Here is a 24,414-nt window from a genome sequence, read left to right as displayed (position 1 = left end):
ATATTTCACTTGGTAACATTTCTGTCCCGCGTCGTGCTTAAACTCTTTCGGTCCTGAACACATGTAAGTAGTAGTGCTAGAATTCTACCACTATCCTAAATCGGAAATAAACCACGTGTATACCTATGCCGCTTTACAGCTAACGTACTGTGCACAAAATGCAGGCGTCTCTTTAGGGAAACACGCTACTACAACTGACGCTACATAAAATACCAGATGCATACTACTTAAATCGACTAGTAATGCGTTCTGCATCATTGAACAGACTCTGCCGTCTAAACTATTTACAAAATACTATTTGCAAACGCTCACCATCAGCCATTACAAATGCATTATTCGGTTATCAAACACTCACACAACAGCTACACCTGATACAGCAAGAATGGAACTGCGCTCCTTTCCTCGCCTGAGGTAAGTCACTCATCTTTGCTTCAGCTGTGCCAACATATACGACTTCCTTTCGCCATGTTTTGTGGTATAATCGATTACATGCTGGATTATTTTGCATGAACAGTAGGTAATGAGCATCATAAACAAACTCGACAACAGAGCAAAAAATAACTGATGACAGGAAATCCACAGAACATGAAAATCTGCTTTAAAACAATAAATCCCACAAATATCCGCAGCCGTAACTGAATAATAGTGAAGTATTTTGTCGATTGTTCTACCTGTTTCCGTAATATGGTTCAACTTTAACGAGCAGTGTAAGAAAGATAATAGTATAGCCCGATTAAATTTTATGTAGTGCAGCCCCGGCGTACTATGATTATCTTGTCAGCGACCGTAGAATGCAGGGAAATATGTGGCATTTGTGTTAATTTTTCGTATTCCCGCAAACGATTTCTTGTGTTTCGTTGACGGAGATCATCAATTTACTGAGATGACGATGGTTTGCCCAATGAGCTATTTGTAAACTAAAGCGAGAGTGGTGATAGATATGACAAAACAAAATTGTGCATTTTCTTTTGTCGAAAGATCAAGAACGCCCAACACGGATGTAGTCGATAGAGAAGCAACATAGAGGCCACTGACAAATATCTTAGATACAATCTGGCGTGAGTGTCTTGGAAGCTGTGGAGAGAGATCTTTGTCTAGACAACCGAATTCGCGGAAATGTTGCTAAGAAATAAGAATGCGCTAATAATTGCAACGTATAAGTTCTCCGGCACGAAGTACGATATAATTAACAGTTAACTGTGTAGTTTTTCTAATAAAAATTAACTGACCCGTATACAAGACCTCTTAAAATTTTTTGTATTGTGCGTTATATTTCGGATATAGTCGAAATATGTGTTTGTGGAAGGCACTGTGCGGGATATATGGTTTCAATTTTACAATCACGAAGGATTTGTACAGACATTTGAAAGCTTTCCATGATATGGACGTAAATTAAAAAGCGAATAATGAAATATGTAATATGCCGGTATCTTACGATATGTTTACGAACGTAGTTTCCCTCGATCGCCACAAGAAAAGGCGTATGCCAGCTCCTCAAAAACTACTAAATAAAATGTGATACAGTGTTATGGAGAGCTGCATCAAACCAGTCTCAGGACTGAAGACCACAACAACAACAACAGAATTATAGTGAATGTTGGTTTTTTGTTTCAGATGTATAAATTGTAAATTTTATCAGCACGTGTTTCCCACTCAATAAATAACATGCTTTTAGTTTAACATTTCTTACCGCACTTCTAAATAATCGTACACGGAGTGGTGTTTTTTTACATGCAGTACCAGAGAAGAGGTAAAACGGTACTGGATTGTGAACATGGAATGAATCTGAAAACACAAGAAATGTTTGATTCGTTGGGACGAAAACGGAGAAATGTGCTTAGTCCTTCGAAGATGATATGCATAGGACAAACTGACTGAACTGTTTCAGGGGTATCCAGTACTTTTAGTGTACTGTCACAAAGCGTATCTAGGTCTTTTGTAATCAGATGCCGTAAATCAAGCTCACTAATGAGTGTCTCTGTATAGAGTTTTTTAAAAGAATATTCTCATTGTAACGCTAATGCCATCCTTCAATGTTAGTTATTGGCGTTACAAAAAATATAAGATTTGAGTAAGTCCTAGCAAGGCTGTAAAATTCCAAAAATTTTATCACCTACTGGCTGTGTCAGAACATCAGCTTGTCGCTCATTTGTGCTAACATACATTAACTTCTTCACAAAAGCTTTCCCCCTCACAAGCAAAATTTTGACATTAATATGCTTAAGTTTGATGGAGCTGTGGGTTCTTGCAAAAGCTTGTTACGGGCATATTATCTTCATGCAGTACAATAGCTCTTTGACTGCCAGAAACACTATGTTACATAGTACTGTGCTGACAGCCTTCACTATTTGCCATACTTAAGGCAAAAAATTCTGATTCTGTTGTCGACAGGGGAACTATAGGCTGTTTCTTAGATGCCCAAGAAACTCTGCAACCCAAAACTTTGAAAAGACAACCACTTGTGGACTTCGATGTCCACTGTGACAGCACAGTCAGAGTGAACTTAACCAATTATGGTATCAGTACAGTTTTTATCCTTAGCACACAACAAGCTCATTTTATGGTTCACGTAATTTAATGCAGCACAATTTTTAAAATATTCCATCAACACAGACTAGCTTATGTTTGGTACCTGGTCACAATACTTATTGCTACATGAATATCTGGTATGGAACCTAATGTGACATACATCAATGATCCCATTAACTTTTTACATCAGTTCTCAGTGTCTTCATTTTCATATTATTCTGTTTTCAACACACTTTACTAAATGGGAATTGAAACAGAATTACTTTAATATACATCAAAAACTTTTAATACTTTTTCAAGACAGGAACCTTCACAATTAGTACCAGTACCCTTCACTAAATTTTGAAAAAAATTCATTTCCAATAAGTTCCTAATCAGACCTTAATCCTTAATTCTGAAGTTATCACTTAGTAACATCTGTAAGTCATCCATTCTACTTTGGGAAGTTGAAGCTAAGAGCAGATCATCAATGAAAACAAGTATGTTTTATTGCTCTTTTCAGACTTAAATACAAGCAATCCTCATAACTCCTCAAAGATCCTAACTCAGCTATTGCTTTGTCAAATTTAACATTCATAATTTGAGGGAGTGCTTTAAACCATACAGAGTGTTTCTAAGCTTACAAACTTGACCATCCATTTTATTGCAATATACAGTAGGTAATTTAAGGCAAGTCTCCACCTATCTCCCCATATCGAAGAGCAATACAAACAACCAGCAGATACCTGGTAGAGTTATTCTCATTTGTAGTGCGTCTACAAAAAGGGTTCACAGAAGTCCCACAAAACAACTTTAAAAAATTTTGATTTACAGAACGTGCAATAGATTCGTCATCTAGTCTTACCTTTAAATAATGTTAGTCACATACATATAATTAACTCTGAAATAAATATGTAAGCTCTACAGTTTCTATATCCTACATATACTACATCAAAATACTACAAGAATGAAACAGTAAAGTTGAATATCAGTCTTGGAATATATTCTGAATACAAACATAATGAGGTACAATGACCTTCTCTGTGCCAACTAACACCATTTTCGAAACCATCAGTCGTGCAAAATCTGACTTGTGCTTTACTCACATTGCATCTTGAAAGCCATGGATCGAAGCAGCTAAGCCTATATCACAACAGGTTTTTCACCCACGAAAAGCTAAATTCAAATGGGCACATCTGAACAAATTTATGTACAATCTTGAATTAAAGTAGCAGGAACTTGAGTTGATTTACATGTATTCCTGAGGTAACTGGAGTAGTTGAGATACATTTATCCTGTAAAATCCGGATTCTTCTTAACTGCCAGCCAGCTACATCTTGCTGAGTTCTATAGCCTTCTACAGGTTATTCTCTCTAAATTTTACAACAGAGACCATGTTACAGGTATTGTTATTTCAATGATAATGTATGTGAAAACGGGAGAGGGGAGAATAAGATGTCATGTCTAAATCCATCATTCAACCATCACTTGAATATTGTTTCTTGTTGTGGGAACTTTTCCTAAGTTAATTAACTGTAGAGACAGAAGAATTCAGAGAAGAGTTGCTGTGCTTGTCTCATGTTTCCTTGGGCAGCATTTGAGTGTCACAGGAATGCTCAAGAAACTGCAGAGGGAGACTTCACAAGAAAGACATCTAAGCAAAAGAAGCCTTACTCTTAAAATTGCATTAGCCCTACTACATGTTCCAAAATGAAAACAGACATGTGTTATACCAACATAAATACAACATAATGAGACTGGCCTCAAAATTAAAATAACTAAGGCTCATACAGTGTTGTAATGACACTCTTTGTATAATACAGTAATATTACTTTTCTGGTCCATTCAGATAAAATGAATGATTTGAGAATATTGCTTACCACTTGGAACATGAGTTACAATGATAACTTTCCACCAGAATTACACAGAAAAGCAATATACAACATTTTCAAAAGTAAACTTTTAACAGTGACATAAATGTTATCCAATAGTGAATGGTGTCTCTGACCGTGATGCACAACTAGCCATACTAAATTGTATCATACAAAACATACGAATAAATGAACAAACAACAGAAACTTTCAATGCAGTCTTGTAAAAGATTGATTAGGAGGGTGTATATAATGTGAAAAACGTAAATTCCAGCAAGGTGAATGTATTTATTTACTGGTTTCCATCAAGCTCTAGCAGCTGCTTTCCCAATGAAATGACAGTGTATGGTTCAAATAAGCTCTGGATTATAAAAGGAATCAAAATATGAGCAAGGGAAAGGAAACTGTTTGAAATTATAAAGTAGGACTGACTTTGTATTGCGAGAAACACTGTGCTGTACTCAAGAAAGTGATCAAAAATCTGTGTATACTGACTGAAATCAACACCTGAGATAATAAAATTAAATCTATATGAGTAATAGCTGAAGGAGAAATCAGTTAAGCAGTGTGGTGACTTTAATAACAAAGAAAGTAGTCCATTAATACAAGATAGCCAGAGAGGCAATGAACTTAACACCCACTCCCTTGAAGTACGAGGGTTGATTATTTTCATAGGAATTTATACTGTTCGAAAGAAGAAACTTTTTATCTCTATTTTTCCACATAATTTTTCCATGTATTTTTGTAGATGGTGCTCCAATTTTTGATTCCCCATGCCATAGGACTCTGCCACCAACCCGCTGAGGCGCTTCACCTCTTCTTTCACTTCATTGTCAGTCCAGAAATGGTGGCCATCCACATGTTCCTTTAACTTAGGGAATAAGTGTTAATCACAAAGCACGTGGTCTGCACTCTAAGATGGGTGGGGCATGACAGTCCAACCAAAGTTTGTCTAATGTTCCTGGGTTTGGTGGGAGACATGTCGGGCATTATCGCGAAACAGCATTACACCCTCTGCCAGTTGTCCTCCCTGGTGGTTCTGCATAGCTTGCCTGAGTTTCCCTACTGTTGAACAAATGGGCCAGCACAGCAAAGTCATATATCATTGAGTTCTGCTGTGAGTATACATGGAACCCATCAAGGGCAACAATTGTGATAACCCAATTTTTCCATCAAAGCTCTTTCAACTGTACCGTAAGAACTCCCAGGAATCCTAGCAAAATGTTCATGGATAGTGAACCTCCTATTTTGAAGCATTTTGCATTGGACCATTTCGATAACTGCCTCAGAAGCTGAAGCTCTTCCACTGTGTTCTTCATTGTGGACCTTCTTCTGACTGGCACTAAACTCCGTGCACTATTTTCAAATGCATTGAATGTCACCATACACTTGCGTCAACTGACGATAATATCCATGCATGGAGTCCCTTACAAGTGCAAAAGCGAATTATGAATGTATATCACACTTGCAGGAATCAATGGTGGGCACCTCCTTTGCTGATGGCTCCTTAGCCAATACAGCTGTACACAGCAGTGTTGACAGTTTTTCCTAGCACCTTCCAGTGCAGCTGGAGATCTTTGGGACCATTACTTCAGGATCAACCCTCATAGTTCATAAGATCTGCGTGGAAAGTTCAATTCCATCTCCAAATTTCTTCTTGCTTCCCTATACCCCTTGCTCAAAGTACAAACTCAACAACATACAGGGTAGGATACAATGCTGTCTCACCCCCCTCTCAACCACTGCTGCTCTTTCATGTCCTATGACTCATAGCTACAGTCAGGTTTCTGTACAAGTTATAAATAGCTTTTCACTTTCTGTATCTTATCTCTGTTACATTCAAAATACCGAAGAGTGTATTGAAGTCAACATTGTCAAAAGCTTTCTCAAACTCCACAAATGCTATAAATGTATATTTGCCTTTCTCTATCCTGTCTTTTTAGACAATTTGTAGGGTTGGTATGGTCTCACATGGTTCCTACACTTCTCCAAAACCCACACTGATCTTGGTGAAGGTCGGCTTCCATCAGTTTTTCTATTCTTCTGTAAATAACGCACATCAATATTTTACAACAATTTCTTATTAAATTTTTAGTTCAGTAATATTAACACTTGTCAGCATCTGAATTCTTTAGAATTGAAATTATTGTAGTCTTCTTGAAGTCTGTTGGGTTTTTTGTTGTTTTTGGAGGAGGAGACCAGACACCGAGGTCATCGGTCTCATCGGATTAGAGGAAGACGGGAAAGGAAGTCAGCCGTGTCCTTTCAGAGGAACCAACCCGGTATTTGCCTGGATCAATTTAGGGAAATCACGGAAAACCTAAATCAGGATGGTTGAACGTGGGATTGAACCGTTGTCCCCCTGAATGCGAGTCCAGTCTGCTAACCACTGCGCCACCTCGCTAGGTCTTGAAGTCTGTCTTGTATATCTTGCGCACCAGGGAAATGCACATTCAAAGCCATTATCATCACAGTACAATTTCATATTGTAACAGTACATTACACCTACACCTACATCTACATCTACTCTCTGCAAACCACAATGATGTCCACAGTGGAGGATATGCCCAATGTACCAGTTATTACCATATCTTCCTGTTCCATTAACATGTGGAGTGTGGGAAGAATGACTATTTGAATGCCTCTGTGTTTGCAGTAATTATTCTAATCTCATCTTCACAATCCCTATGTGAGCAATATTTAGGAGTTTGTAATATGTCCCTAGAGTCATAATTTAAAGCCAGTTTTTGAAATTTTTAGCACACTTTCTCATGATAATTTACATCTGTTTTCAAGAGTCTTCCAGTTCAGTTCCTTCAGTGCCTCTGCAAGACTCTCCCACAGATTAAATGAACCTGTGACCATTCATGCTGCCCTTCTGTGTATATGTCCTATCTGGCATGGGTCCCACACACTCAAGCAATATTCTAGATCAATTCACACTAGTGATTTGTAAGAAATTTCATTTGTAGATTGATTACACTTGCACAGTATTCTACCATAAACTGAAGTCTCCACTGCTTTGTCCATGACCAAACGAATGTGATCAATGCATTTCATATCCCTACAAAGTGCTACACCCAGGCATTTGTATGAGTAGGCTGACACCAGGAGTGAATCATTGATATTATGGTCATAGGATAATACATTTTTTTCGTTTTATGAAGTGCAAAATTTTACATTTCTGGACATTTAAAGCAATTTTCCAATCTTTGCACCACTTTGAAATCATATCAGGATCTTCTATCACATAGACCTTCATTACAAACAATTGCGTCTTCTGCAAAAACCTGATTTTACTATTAATATTGTCTACAAGTTCACTAATATAGAAATTGAACAGCAAGGTTCCCATCGCATGTCCCTGAGTCACACCCAAAGTTACTTCTACATCTGACAATGACTCTCCACCCAAACCAGCATGCTGCGTCCTCCCTACCAAAAAGTCCTCAATCCAGTCGCAAATTTCACTTGATACCCCATGTGATCATAATTTTGGCAATAAGTATAGATGTGGTACTGAGGGAAATGCTTTTCAAAAGTCAACAAATACTGCATCTACCTGATTGCCTTGATATAAAGCTTTCAGTATGTCATTGGAGAAAGTGCGAGTAGGGTCTCACATGATTAATATTTCAGGAATACTTGCTGGTTACATTGAGGGGATCACCCTGTTCAAGATATTATGTGTGAGCTTCAAATATATTCAAAGATTCTACAACAAATAGATGTCAAGGACACTGGATGGTAGTTTTGTAGATCACTTTTACCTCCCTTCTTGTACATGGGTGTGCCCAGTGCATTTTTCCAGAAACTGGGCACTGTTTTTTGTTCAAGTGATCTACAATAGATTATAGTTTGAAGAAAGGTGTGGTGGTGGTGGTGGTTATGGTGGTGGTGGTGGAGGGGGGAAATCATCTGAAGATTTCATGTAGAAGATATAGATACCAAATGAGAGCTTCATATCAATGCGCTTATTACAGAATTGTGCGAAGCAGCTGAGAATCGAATGCTCAAGTTTCTGTGACTGGCCAGAGTGTTGCACAATGGCTTACAATGTTCTGGAATGTGGTAAAGACTTCCAGAAGGTTTGAAAATCTTCCAGAATGTTTCAGTACATTGTAGAGCATTATCGAACATTTCAATACCCTGCTTTGTGTTGGTGGTGATCTCCAGATCACACCCAAACCTCCAGATGTCAGACTCTCAGATCAGTACCAAACATTGTGTGTCAATAGAATATCAACCAAACAACTGACTTAGTTTGTGCTGTGAGCTGCCGTCCAGCAGAAGATGGGTAAACAGTCTAGGCAAACAGTATCTATAAGCTCTAAATGTGAATATCTCTGGTAGGTGAGTTGGTAAAGTGTCAGATCGTTCTACTAAAGGACATGAGTTCAAAACCCTCTGCTGGCAATTTATTTTAACAGATGACATGTAAAATTGTTATATGGGAGAACATTTTTCTGCTATGTAAAAGGATTTTTCAGAGTATGTAGCAGTGTTCTTTGGGTAGCCTGCTTTTGCTTCGTTAGTTGAAAGTAGAAAACCTACAATGTACATCTGTATAAATAGGTGTGGTTATCAATACAAATATACACTATAGGTTTGGTAGTTTGAACTAATGAAGCGAAAGCAGATTGTCAAAAGATCATTGCTACAAAGTCGGAAATGTCCTTTCCCTATCCCTTACACAGTTATATTTTGCCTATACTCTGTACTTCTGATTTTACTATTAATTACTGTTCATGCATCTTCTATTGGATGACAGCATACATCACAAACTAAATCAGTGTTTTGGTTGATACTCTATCAACACATGATGTTTAGTACCAGAGTGTCTGACATCTGGAGGTTTAGGCATGTCAGAAGTGTATATGTAGGCAATGATGAGACAACTGCTGCATGAGTTCCCATCTGCCAAATGCTTTTGGATTCAGTAAAAGTTATGGACTCTGACCAGACACTAATTATGTATTCATTACAGTAGTTAGCAGCCTTACCAAGGGAGTATTCTGTCAACTTGAGGATAAAAGCACATTTTCACCTTCTCTTCTGCATCACACAGTGACAGACTTGTACTGTCACATATTAGTGATCAAAATAAATATCATACAAATAACCATCAATGCAGATGACATTACTTTCCATTCGATGTTCGTGTCGTCGATATTCCTTTGAGCAGTGTACGATGTGGTGCACTTGTGGTGATGCAAGATGCAGCTCAACTATACTCAGTGCTGCACAAAGCTCGAAAGGAATACCACAGACAATCAGAATGACAGGTTATAATCCAAAGAAACCATCATTTCATGTAGAAGTAACTTTATTTCTGAAGACGATGATGATACCCCTCTTCTCACAAACATGAAGTTTGTCATGGTTCATTTATATTCTATGATCTATCATGGGGAGGGACTTTCTGATCGGTCCAGTAATTTTACTCAGGATTATTACTGATAACACCACATAACATCTTGTATCCTCTCACTGTGTTACTGTATTTTTGGAAGTCTATTATGGTCAATCAAGGGAAAGTGAAAATGAAATAATGTTAAGTGGAAGTGGATTGTTTAAGATAGTGAACTGTGTTGTAAGTGGCATTTTAGTGTGTTATGCAAGATTAACGTTTATCCAGATGCTGTTATGTAACAGTGGAGAAGATACTGCCTGTGGTGAACTGACAGGAAAGAAACAGAGCAGTGAAGAAATGAAACAAATCAGGAGTGAGAAGTGTGTTTAGCTTCAAAACCTAAGAGAATGAACAAACTGAGAGAAAACAAAAAAAAAAAAATGAAATTAGGAAAGAGGATCATGTGAGACACTCAGCAAGCCAACATGGAGAAACTGCTGAACAAACAACATTATGAAACAGAATACATATGGTTGCAATTAGTTAAGTTCATGAAACGCATCGATCACAAGCACAGGAGCAGAATATTAGAGTATGAGAAATCAAAAGGAGATGTGGAGATTATAGTTTGGCAGATGGATCATTCCATTATGATACCACTTAAGACTACAAACACAAACACATCATCACTTGCAAAATGGATCAAGTGCTTCAGGTCTGTGGCCCTTTAGTGAAACACCAGGAATGTGTTCCTTGAGCAGAAATTTTCAATTAATACCACTGGAGGTATCGCTACAATAATTATATGATATCTGGGGAAAATCCCAAGTCAGAACATTATCTACAAAATATGAGAGCAAGCAATACCTCCTTTGAAATAGCATCATTTTGTGCTACTTACATGATCAGTGAAGAACATCAATTCATCGCTCTGTTTTCAGTTAATGGGGAAGTGTCATGGAGTGAGATCATACCATTGCCAAACAAATATTATACATTTTTGCAAGTACATTCCATTGGCAATGAGCAAATGGAAATTACACTGCTCACTCTATTTCACATTTTTACCATTTTACATATGAACATTTTGCAATGTTCCTGAATGTTTTAGGATGATCTAAAATATTTTGCAATATTCTTGTTGTTCTATAAAGAAATGTGTAATAACCAAGTAATACACAAAACCAATTCAAGTACACAAATATGATTTTATTCATAACCTCCTAACAATAACAGAAATAAGCCTCTCAATCCACATGTAACAAGACACAGAACAAATGATGTGCATGGTACAACTAGAAGAACAGAGAGGATCACTCAGTATAGCTCTGCGGCAGACGGCTTACTGGAGACTGCATGGCACCCAAACCTCCCGTAAGGGGCCTCCAGCGGCTGGCCTGAACTGATACAGTTGGCGGCCAATTCAAGCACACATGCACAGTGACATGATCTCACCATAGTCACGCTAACTAGTAGCAGCTTACAGAATACTTCATTTCAAATTAGGTTACTGTAATTTAATTAAGCGGATTTAACAGTACTTAGATATAGTTTCAAGCATTCGAGAGTATACTTGAGTGTGAAATACTAACATTTTTATGACATTTGAATTTTTATTTAAATTAGACCAAGCAAACTCTACTGGCAGTGAGCCAGATGCCTCTCGTGGTGGCTGCCTCAGATTCTGCAGACAACAAATCGGCCTCTGTGGTCATTGTCTGGTATGTGTACTTAAGATACGAGGTGAGTGCAGGCCAGGTTTAGCTAGATGGTATTTGTGCCAGCCGTGACAGACAACATGGCCACCCACTGGATGTTGATATATGGCTGGTTGGTGGGTGGCTGAGACAGACCTGTTTTCATGAACTCTAGAGGCAGGATCTGACCACCTGCCATGCTAACATCTCAACAACCTCCCCAATATAATATACATTAGCAAATTCCACTCCTGCTTTTTTCTTCACTATACCTCCTTTCCACTCACCATCAATTATTGTTGTCCTCATACACTCTCAGGTGGCTACCCCTTCACATATGCCTATCCTAACTATAACCACACATGGGCGTCTCTCACACTGGGTCTGCCTTTCCTTTTTTTCTCCAGTCTATCCTCCTCTCCTCTCCAGGTAAGGAACTACTTGTTCCTAAAGCAAGAACAGTGTCATCACTTCTACTTTTGTGTGTTTCTGTTCACAGTGCTAAACATTTGACCTCTTGAAGTAAGTGCTGGCTGTGCATGATATTACAGAGATGCTTAGCTTGAATCAGTAGATAATAACAGCAGACAGATAATCTTAGAAGAAGCACAGAGCCTTTTTCCAGAGATAATATTTCTCAGCTACCATGGTTTGTTATGAGTATAATTTACAGTAGCAGCTCATAGTGGCTCCTTCTGCTAGTTAATGTGCAACTGATATTTATCAATTTTTTATGTCATATCTCCACACCCCCAATGCCTTTACTAAGGGTGATTCAGGTATGTTACCTTGACAGTATTTTTATACACATCATGAGTCATAAATATACAAAACTAAGTGAAATTGCACGAAATTTTCCTGAGCTAAGCTTCTGTGTCACTCGCTCTTCGCTCCTATCTCTATGGGTGGCTGGTTGTTGTTATCCTCACAGGCTGAGCACAACTCATTACTGCTTAATTGTAATCAGTTGAATGGTATGAAAGCAAATAGAAGACAAACAGGTATTCACTTTTAGAGATGTTATATTTCTGAATGAATAAAGTCAAAAATAGAAAATTACTCACAACACTGTAATACAAGACAACTAACCATGCAAACTGATCCTTCACACAATCTGCTCTCTTCACATCAAAGTTTACAGCACTGATACTAAATCAGTCTGTTCTGTAGCAATGCTCCAAGAAGAGGCAGATTAAATGATTGTCTCTGTTTTTTAAAATTTCCACCTTTGTTTCCCTGCTACCTTTTAATTGCATGCCTTGTGTGTATTTTTTATTACAGCAGTTTTTAATAACAAATTTGTCGCAAGTCATCAGACTCAGGTTTCAAAGAGGGAGAATGCTATTCTGGGGGCACCAGTAGGGGGGAAGGGGTGCTTGTCCTGGGACTTACATCTCTTTTTCTTCTCTTTCGGAGGTGGAGGAGGGTAGGGCATGGAGGGAGTGTAGGGTTGTGAAAGATCCAGAACCGAAAGAGAGCAAGAAATCTCAGTATGCACAGATAGATGGTGTGTCTCATGGCTGAGGTATGGTAGTTGGTTTCCAGTCCAAGAGACACCATGGAGAGGGGCTCCAGGGAAGGGGGGTGGGGGTGAGTGCAGTCACCTGCAGGTGCCAAAGAATTGGGCCATTTCTTCAGCAGGGGAGGGGAAATGGCTCCTCAAGGGGAGGGCATGGGAAGTGCAGTGGACAGGGAGGGGAGAGGGGGATAGGGCTGTTGTAAGGAAGAGGTACGAGTGGGAATGGATGTTGTTGTTGTTGTCATCATTGACTTCAGTGCAAAAATTGTTTTGATGCAGCTCTCCATGCTACGCTATCTTGTGAAAGCTTCATTCATCTCTGAGTAACTAGTGCAACCTACATCCCTCAGTCTACTTACTGATATTATCTCTTCATCTCCCTCTACAATTTTTAGCTCACACACTTTCTTTCAGTGCTAAATTGGTGACCCCTTGACTCAGAGAATGTCCCCTACCAACCGATATCTTCTTTTAGACAGGTTGTACCACAAATTTCCCTTCTCCCCAATTCTATTCCATACCTCCTCATTAGTTATGTGCTCTAGCCATCTAATCTTCAACATTCTTCTGTAGCACCACATTTCAAATGCTTCTGTTCTCTTCTTGTCTAAAGTGCTTATCATCCATGTTTCACTTCCATACATGGCTACATTCCATACAAGTACTTTCAGAAAGGGCTTCCTGACACTTAAATCCTAACTCAACATTAACAAATTTCTCTTCTTGAGAAATGCATTTCTGGTCATTGCCAGTCTTCATTTTATAGCCTCCCTACTTTGACCATGAGTTGTTTTACTGCCCACATAGCAAAACTCATTTACTACTTTAAGTGTCTCATTTCCTAATATAATTCCCTCAACATCACCTGATTTAATTCGACTGCATTTCATTATCCTTGTTTTGCTTTCGTTGATCTTCATCTTATATCCTCCTTTCAAGGTACTGTCCATTCCGTTCAACTGCTCTTCCAAGTCCTTTGCTGTTTCTGCCAAAATTGCATTGTCAGTGGCAAAGGATGTAATGGAGGCAGAAGTTGATGAAAGTGACACCAGATGGAGTCTCTCATGTTTTTGTCAAGCCTCAGCAGAAGACAGGTGATCCAGCGACTTGTACTCTTGGATCTTCTTTTCTCCCTTGTAAGTTGGGCAATCTGGCGAGTGAGGAGAGTGCAGGTTGTGACAACTGACAGACACAGGTGGAAGAACACAGGTGCTTCCATCATGGAGTGGATGTCCACAATCACCACACAGAGGGTCCTTCGTACAGCGGGAAGACTTATACCCAAAAAGCAAGCACTGAAAGCACCTCATGGGTGGTGGGAGTTATGGCATCGCATCACACCTGTAGCCCATAACCTTGACCTTCTCTGGGAGGGTATCCCCCTCAAAAGCCAGACTGGAGGCACCAGTATTGGTTCACTCATCTTAAAGACCATTCTGCGGATACTGGGACATGCCAAGGTCATTGCAAACATGAAGGCGTGGGAAGGGGGAGAGAAATTTATGCCATAGGCACTAGAGAGAAAGTTCTTGACCAAAAGGCTCAGACTGGAAACAGAAAATTTAGACATGGACGTCAAACATCAATAGGGGACCTACACACCAAAAAGGATGAAAGAAATGGCAGGAGGAACAAAATTGCAAGCAATACAGAGAACCAAGTGGATAGCCAGATTGACATAAATCAGAACACAGAAGAGGGGGAAGAACGGGACTGTGGGGAAGGAGCGAGGATAGGGACAGAGGAACAGGCTGCAGGAAATGCAGCCAGTGAAGGAAAAATGGGCTGCAATAATGCAGGGTCCAGTATACACCACACAAAAACTCATGAAAAAACCGTGAGCCCCCTGAGGGGGGTGAACAAATCTTTTAAATTTTTCAAAGTGTATTTAACTGGTGACAAAAAAATAGAATTTCCATCCTCAGATGTTATTTATGAATATTTTGGATTCTTCTCATATGTTTCAGGATGTTGTCAAATGTTTTGGAATGTTATCCATGTTCTGTAAAGGAATTGTATGTGGATACAGAATGCATTTCAAATTAGGTTATTCTTGATTAATTATGTCGATTTAAGAATACTTAAAGATACTCTTGAGTGCATTCTTGGAGTGTGAAATGCTAACTATTTTATGATTGTTTAGTTTTTATCTGTAGTATGTTCTTGAATGTATTTGAGTTATCCTCAATGTTTCCAGGAAACAAATGAAGTTAGACCAAGCAAAGTTGGTCTGTTTCATCTATTAGACCCAGTACATGGAAAAGTAACAAAACCTAAATATGAAGAACCACACTACAGAATCACAGTCTCCGAGTCCAAATATGCTAGTTGGCCACAATACTGTGTGTGAGGTGCTAAATCGTGGAGACCAATTACGCGTGGAAATGACAAACGGCTGGCAGCTCCAAGTTCCTTCATAGGTGGCTGTCCCAAGGGCATGCTGGCTGCAACTCTGTCCACAATCAGTTTTGGAAATGCAGGACAACTGACAGAGAGGCACTGAGGAACTGTGGCAGTAGTCAATGTAACTGTCCAGAGCACCCATGACATGAACTAGTTCAATGTCTGGGACTGAACAGCCATTCTGTGACAGTGGACTGGCATAAATACCACCGTGGCACGTAGGTACGGTGTGACCTGCTAATGGGCACATGACATGATGTCAGTAAAACAGAGACTGTGATTTCAGCAATGTGGTCAACATCCACACTCTACCACCAGCAAAACGAGTGCCTCTCGTTTTGACTGCCACCGATTCCACAGACAACAATTCGGCCTCTATGGTCACTGTCTGGAAAGTTTACTAATATAAGAGGTGAGCACAGGTTGGGGTTTAGCTTACTGACGTTTGTGCTGGCTGTGGCAGATAACACCTGGAGCATGGCCACCAAGTTGGTATGGATGTGTGGTCGATTGATGAGTGACTGAGACCAAGCCGATTCCCTAACTCCAGAGACAGGAGCTCACATTCCAACACACTCAGATCCCAACAACCTCCTAGACTTCACATCCATTTACTCCCACTTTATTTCACTACGCCTCCTTTCCACTCACCATCCATTTTTCTTGTCCTTCCTCATATCTTTCTGTTTCTTTTCTGCTCTCCTGGTTCTGCATTGGACTATTGCTCTTCATCTAATCTATCTTTACTTCTCACTCTGCCCTCATCTCTGGTCTGAAGCAGACACAGTGCTTGCCAGTATACTATCTTTCACCTTGTACTCTCTCTGGTGTCTCCCCCTTCATCTTTGCCTACCCTCACCATAACCACATGTGGGTGTCTCTCATACTGGGCCTACAATTCCTTTATGACTTTCTTCAGTCTATCAATCTCTCTTACTAAAGGAAGCAGCTAATAGTTCCAAAAGCCAGAATAGTTTCATTGCTTTTACTTTTATGAGATTCTATTCACCTCTTGAAGTAAGTGCTGGCCATACGTAAAGATACATAAATATTTAGCGTGAAGCAGTAGGTAATAAAAGCAGACCGACCATGTGAGAAGAAGCAGAGATGCTTTTTCCAGAGCTGATACTTCTCACCTGTCACTGTTTGTCATTAGTATAATTTATAGTAGCAGCTTGCAATGGCTTCTTCTGCTAGTTAATGTATGGCTTATCATTATCATATTTTTCAGTCTTACATCTTCACACCCACAATGCCTTTCCTAACAGTGACTGGGTTATGATACCTGGACAGTATTCTTATACACATAATGAACATACAAAATTTGATTGAAATTGCTTCAAATGCATCTGAGTTAACCTTCCATGTCAACACCTAATCACTCCTATCAATATGAGCTTTAAGTGGTTGTTGTATAATAATAATAATAATAATAATAATAATAATAACAGTAAAAAGATATATAATTAATATGGAAAAAATTAAAGGATAGTAGAATTGCATTATTAGTAAATGATCTTTGTGTATGAAATAGTGCTATTCTTCCTTCACTTCCACCACTATATATATATGTATATTTGTCATCTTCTGCAAGTTCTTACAGTTCTGTTAATCTTACGAAATAGGACCATGAACTTGCTGTCTTACATTTCAATTGTAGATACAGGCAGCTGACTCCAAGGACACCAGTGCCTCTTAAGATGAAGGAAATCCTCCCAACTTGGCTCCACTTCACTTCAATAAAAATACTCAATACTGTTATTAAGTCTTCTCTTATTCAGAATCACATCTAATACACAACACTTGTAGCGTGTCATACTTCGGGCAATACATCTCAACCATCCTTCTACATATGAGAGAGTAAAATAAAATCATGTAAAAAGAAAAGTGAATGATGTTCTTTGTTCGTTTGTCTGCTCCTTGTATTGCTAATACCATTTACTTACCTTCCCACCTTCATATTGCTTAAGGTTTTGCATGACATTACTCTATCTGCGATCTTGCTGTTGTATAATTTTCATTTGCTTCTAAAACTTATGGTAATCATACGGTTGTGTTGTACCTTGCCTTTAAAACATTTTTAATTTCTTTATCTTGCTCTGTTAATTCACTAAATTCCTCAAAATCTTGTGGTAACCCAGGCATCTGCATAAACATCCTTTAATATAAATGATCCTGAAACTGAATTCTTGTAAATGTAGACACCACCTAGTAGACACCACGTAGCTAATCTATGGTGCAATTGTTTACATGTTAAAAGAAATGACAGTGACTGATGATCACAGCAAACTTTGGTATATTTACCCCACTAAAAATATTCAAACTTTTTAAATGCCCATATTACAGCTAAAATTTCCATCTCTGACACAGAGCAAGATCTTTCTGCTTCTGATGATGTTCAACTAGCAGAACTGATGACCATGGGTCCTTATTTACCTTCTTCTCGCATCAGTAACAAGCATGCCCGCAGTCCCTGAGATGATGCATCTGTGCATAGACAAAAATTATTGGCAATGTAAGGGTGGCTAAGAATGTTTGCATAAATTAATGCCTGTTTAATGTTATTAAATTCCTCCTGATACTTATCATCCCATACCCAAGGCCAGGATACTAGTCCTAAATAAGCTTTTAGTTGTTTTTTATTCCTTGGAGCTAGTCAATTGCATATGGCATGAAGTTTTTTCAGGTCAAGTAATACAGCTTGTTCTGACACATCATGTCCTAAAAATTTGACTTGTTCCTTACCAAAATTAGACTTTCTTAAATTGGCTGTTACTCCGTAATCTGCCAATTGTTCAAGTACTTGTCCAATCAGCCTGATATGTTCTAACCTAGTGGGTGTGGCTATTAGCATGTTGTTTACATAAACAGTGACTTTGCTAAGCAGTTCTGGTACTAAGACCTTGTCCAGTGCCAGTATAAACATGCCCGCACTGATGTTCAGTCCAAAAGGTAGAAAACAGAATTCATACCTCCTGCCACCACAAACTAATGCTATATCTTATTGACTTTCTTTGTGGAGCTTCGTTTGCCAGTAGGAAACCTTGAGGTTGAGTATACTGAAGTATTTTGTATTGTAATACTTTAAAAGCTATTTGTCTAAGATGTCTGGCGTCATGCACACTGTTACTAAAATCTTGTTGATACCTCTAGCATCGAGAACTAACCTTACAGATCCATCTGGTTTACTTACTGGTAATATAGGTCTCCAATAGGGTGAAAATGAAGACTATTTAATTTCCCATTTAATCATCTGATTGATCTCTTCCCTTACTGCCTCTCGTTTTGTCCATGGAATAGGATATGACATTACACAAAATGTTTCATGTGGATAAACTCTAAATTATATTCATAGTGTTTCATTGCTACAGACTTCTTACTGTAAATATCTGCATGCTTAAACAATAACTTTGAAAGTTATTGTCGTTGCATATCATTTAGCACCTGTGATTCACGTAGTGTATCCTCTACCATTTTGTTACTAACATCAGTGTTTGCTTCTCGTTTGGGATCTAATTTGTAAAATTCAGATTTGGAAACGAATATTGTACTATCACATTTGAATCTGGTGTGTGTTACTTACTTTTATCAGGTGTTTTGACTAAATCAACAGAAAAAATCTAATCCTTTACATAAAAGTGGCATTTACCATTACCTATGTCAATCTGTGTTTTGAATGTTCTAAACACGTCCATGCCAATATGACAACTATAAGCTTGTAAGTTATAAGGAAGTTGCACTTGTATGTAAAATTTTCAATTTGTAATGGAATAAGTGCCTGATGTGTCAACAATTTAGTCTTACTGCCTGTAGCAGTTCGCACCTTGCAATTTTGGACAGGGTATGTTGGAAATTTGCCTCTCTTCTTCAATTCACAGAAAAATGATTTTGGCATTAGGTTTGTATATTAAACTGTATCTAAAATTAACTGTGTGTCAATATTAAATATTTTCAGCTTAATAATTGCTCGTACTTGTTTTCCCTGTATATTACTCATTATATCTAACTCATGCTGATACAGATCATCCTTGACGTTGCCTTGTTTGTCAAATCTTATGAAACAACTTTGTAGTTTTCCTTTGCCCTCACTCCCACAGTAGTCAATAGCCTGGTGCTTAATAACAACCTGTTGGGGTTTCCCGACAGCTTAGTGTGACTTAATTCATTACCTGGAGTGCCAGTTTTTGTTGTTGGCTGCTCATGATGTTTCTTTGTGAGTGATTGTGTTGTTATTGGTAGAAACTGCTGTGCCGTTACTTAGCTGTCCATAAGTTGGCTGTTGTACAGCATAAGGCATGTCGTTTCTGTTTGTATTCAGTGTATGGCCTTCTGATGGAGAATTGTAATTTGATCATGTATTGAAATTACTCCCGTTTTCAAAATTTCTTTTAAATCTTATGTATTTTCCATTCCTGTACTCGTTACTTCTGGGTATGTAACTGTACTGTTGTGCGTACCATCACTGCTGTGTGTTTAGATCATGTTCCATGGCATGATTTATGTAACTATGCAGTTGTGCCCGATTTTCTGTTGCTCTATTCAGAACAGGTCTTTCTTGAAATATTAAGTTGACAGAATCAAGCACTGACAGAAAATATGGAGTGTCATGCTCTGGCATTGTGACTAATTTTTCTCTAATGTGCCATGGTAGACGACTTTCCAAAATTTTTAATATGTCTACCTGTGATATTGGGTTCATCCAGTAGTGTGGCTTGCTCAGGTATTGTTCAAAGTATTCATGTAGACTATCTTATTTGCCAATGAATGATGCGGGGTTGAAAACCTCGTGTGTCTGAGTCTGTCTTGTACTGCCTCAGACCAGTATTTGTCAAGGAAAGCTCATTCAAATTGTATGCAAGTGCTGCAACCTTTGGCTGTTTCAGTTTCTCATGAAAGTACATAACCTCGTGTATACCACACAACAAATCTGATTTTCTGTGCTTCTGTCCAGTTGCATGGAAATACAGAAAAAAAGCACTGATAAATACTACCTGATTCTTTCTTTTACCTTTGGAAGTGAATGTAGGAAACTGTCTATGTCTCAGCAAACCTTCATCTGCAAAAATTGTTGATAGACATGTGTCATTTTCAGTCATATTTATGTTGTTGTAGTTACCTGTAATTCCAGTTGGTAATTGGTCAGGTGTTGGATTGTGGTTAGGTTTACATTTTGCACTATACAACTGTCACTGGTACCTGCTATAGGACTTAATTTGTGGATAAATACCAATAGGTTGTGGTGTGCTCCCTAGCCTGTGCCTTATTTACATGCATATTGCGAGATCTGATAATATTTTCTTCTAAAAGATTGCTGATCCTACTTTCCATGGCTTATAGGCTAATGGTTAATGCTTACCTCGCTCACTATTTCATTTTATTTTTTCTGAATAGCTTGTTCTACTACATCTATGTATTACTTACAGTCGATTACTAACTACTGTGTAGAAGTCGATTAATTGGTAGTAACATTTTGTATGATGTGATTCTTCTGTAATTAGTAAATATAACAAGTGTATTGTTAACATTTGATACCTAAGTGTTTATACATGATACAATTAATAGAGAGACTAGAATTCACTCATGTGTTTAATGTATAAGAATCTAGGTAGTCATTGAAATGTGTCATTTGTTTTAGAATGAGAGTTTTATTTGTTAATTAATCAAATAATCATTTTAAACAATGCCGAGGATTGTTCGGGATTGTTAAGAGAGTATAAATAGTTACAGACATGTTGGCAATGTAGGTCAGTCTTGTTTTGGTTTTTGAGCATTGAGCATGTAGCTCCTGCTTTTGTATTGTAAGTATTGTAGGCTAATGCAGTAATTCTTTTTTGAAAGTATAATAAAAATGATTAAACTTAACACAAGATTAAACCAAATTAACTCTCCAGTAGTTAATTTACAGTGACTGTCAAGATACTCAGGATGTCTACTGCTGCAGATAATGAGTAACTATGAACAACCCCATTATTACGAGTACTTGAGAATGTTATAAGCTAGAGGTTCACCTTCATAATTTGTTTATTTTGTTTAACAAGATGGGTAACTTTTTTACTGTGTAACACAACTCATTTTGTGTTGCTTCGATATTTGTCTTCACATCTGAGATTTTCTTTATCTGTTGCTTTTATAGTCATGATGGTCATTAATAGAATCTACCTTCTGTTTCAACTCCACAATGTTATTGTTAACTTCAGAAAGTACTTCAAGCTTTGCTTGTTTTTCATATCATTCAATATTTCATCAATTTCAGTGTGAAAATTCTTGGCTAAATTGTTGAACTTCTGTGGGACTGTGACTCGCAAATACTTGTTTTTGTTCTTGTTTCATTGTATTTAGATCTTATGTAAGACTTTTGTTGGTGGTTTACTGTGTTCATGTCTTGTGTCAAATTATCAATTTCAGTATTTGGATCTTGTTCCATATCACTGAAACTGGTGCGCACATTATCTAATTTCATGTTTACATTAGGTAGTAACTGTCATAGCAGTCCATCATTTATACTACTGTGGGTACTGTCAGCTTTGTAACATGTTGTCCAGATTCATATTTGTATTGTTCTGTTTCATTCGTAAGCAGTATGCCACTCTGGGAGCTGTGTGACAGTGTCTTGTCAATTATAAAAATTGTGTCGTCAAGATTATTCTGCTGTGGAGTGTCACTATCATTTGTCACACCTGGGATACACACATCTCTGACCTACTTAAACATTTTGTGGTAGACATGCATGACACCTGAACTTAAATTGTTCATTTGCACAATCCTATACCACTTCAGCCGATTGCGTTTTCTCTATTGCTACCAACAATGGACATATATTTTTCTATGATGTATGAATATACAAAAATAAAAATTTCACAAAAAATGGTAAAGTTTCATATGCTAATTATTGCACTTAATTGTAATTTACACGATGTCAAAGCCTGTTTTACATCTATTATGATATGCAAGCTATTGTGTCGCAGTTTTTTGTGTTTTACTGACAACGTGTATCACACTGGAAAATTCCAGTTAATTTTCCACAATAAAATTCAAGGAAGGGAATAATAATGAAAAGCTATGTATCTACATCTAAAGAGGCACTACCAAGCCTAAGCATATAAGCAACTTGCAAAGCCATCGTATCTTTGCTGCGCCAAACAAAACGGCTTTCTCTGGAAAATTTCATGTTATCTGGGTCCAGTTCTTATTTCTCTCCAAAATTTTGTTCCTTTTTGCTTTACTTGCTCCACATTCTAATTCATGTAAACAGAAAATACAGATGATTAGTTTTTATGACTAATAACAATGTCATAGAAATCTCTTTCTATAACAATAGTTAACAAACCCTACCTACAACTGGTAGCCTGAAGTAGTGGCACTTATCTCACCAGTTTTATTATAACAATAATAGAAATGGAAAAAATTAATTGATAGCACAATTGCATTATTGTAAATGATCTGTGTGTACGAAATTGTGCTAGTCTTTCTTCACTTTACCTTGTGTCCCTTTTTTATATTTTCTTATTTATTTTTTTATTTTAACTATGTCATCTTCTGAAAGCTCTTATACTTCTGTTTATCTTACAAAATAGGACCGTCGACTTCCTGTCACATTTCGTTTCAATTGTAGATGCAGGGAACTGACTCCAAGGACCCCAGTGTCTCTCAAGATGAAGGAAATCCTCCCACCTTCACTCCACTTCACTTCAATAAAAATAATTAATGCTGTTATTAAGTCTTCTCTTATACAGAATCATATATAATACAAAGCACTCGTTTCACATCTTACTACAAGCAACTCATTCAAACAATCCTAAGTATGAGAGTGTGAAACTAAGACAGTACAAAGAATAGTGAATGATGTTTTTGTTCATTTGTCTGCTTCTTACTTACCACTCATAATTAATGGCTTTGCTGATGTACATAGTCAGTCCTAGCTTCTGTTATAATCACTGTTTCATTTTTTTGTTCTTTAATAAATTCTAACTGTACAACATCCCGTTGGTATTTCACAGTGTACCTTCACATTGTTATCCTGACAAACTTTTGAAGGCACGAGCTCAACTCGTTAAAGCTTATGATCTCCAATGCAATCAGTCAAATGGTATAAGAACAAACAGAAGAGAAACAAAGATGTATTCATCTTTATAGTTGTTGTATTTACATATGAATGAATAAAGTCAAAACTAGAAAATTATTCACAACACAGTAATATAAGACAACCAATCATGCAAACTGATCCTTTCCACAATCTGCTCTCTTCACATCACAGTTTGCTGCACTGATACTGAAAGTGTTTCAGTTCTGTAGCAATGCTACTGGAATAGGCATATTAAGAAGGATTGTCACTTTTTAAAGTTTTCATCTTTCTCTTGTTGCTACCTTTTGACTGAATGCCTGGTGTATATTTTTTATTACTCCAGTAACAAATTTGTTGCAACACAGAATAATTTACAGAATATTTTCAATCATTTGATTGTCACACAAATTAGGCTGCTAAAAATTTGATGACAAATTACACAATATCAATCCCTCAGTGCTTGTGTTTGGTTATACTCCTGCAATATGGGCTTTTCAGATTAAAGGTGAACAAGTTTGAAAAAGTGACATAGCTGTAGCTTACATAACAACCTTAATGACAAATGGCCTTTGGTCAAGTAGGTCACTTCTATCTGAGTACTTTATATGCATAACAAACTCCTCATAATTCATGACTTTGTAAAAAACTAGACTATTCTAGCACACATTGCACTTCAGTCTTTTTGCAGCCACTGAGGTACATGATCAATGGTAGGTAGCTGTTAACACCATTAGTGTCAGAATCTGATAGACAGGGAGAAGCAGAACAGTGAGAAAATAGTGTGTATCCCTTCTATGGTTATGAAACATAGGAATAAATTACTTCGATTGGTCTACCTATCACAGATTTCTTTAAGATCTTCAAAAATGTAGAAAATCAGTTGTTTCTGTGCTTAAAGTATTTGCCTGATTGATGCATGCCAATGTGATCCAGCCAATTGTCTGCTATCCAAATTGGTCTTCAGGAAGATCAGTGTGAAATTTTCCATTCTAAGTGGATTT

Source organism: Schistocerca cancellata, chromosome 10 (genome assembly GCF_023864275.1).
Source record: "Schistocerca cancellata isolate TAMUIC-IGC-003103 chromosome 10, iqSchCanc2.1, whole genome shotgun sequence".
In the NCBI taxonomy this organism is placed as follows: Eukaryota; Metazoa; Arthropoda; class Insecta; order Orthoptera; family Acrididae; genus Schistocerca; species Schistocerca cancellata.
The sequence above is the reverse complement of the archived record's forward strand: the minus strand, read 5'-3'. Positions refer to the sequence as shown.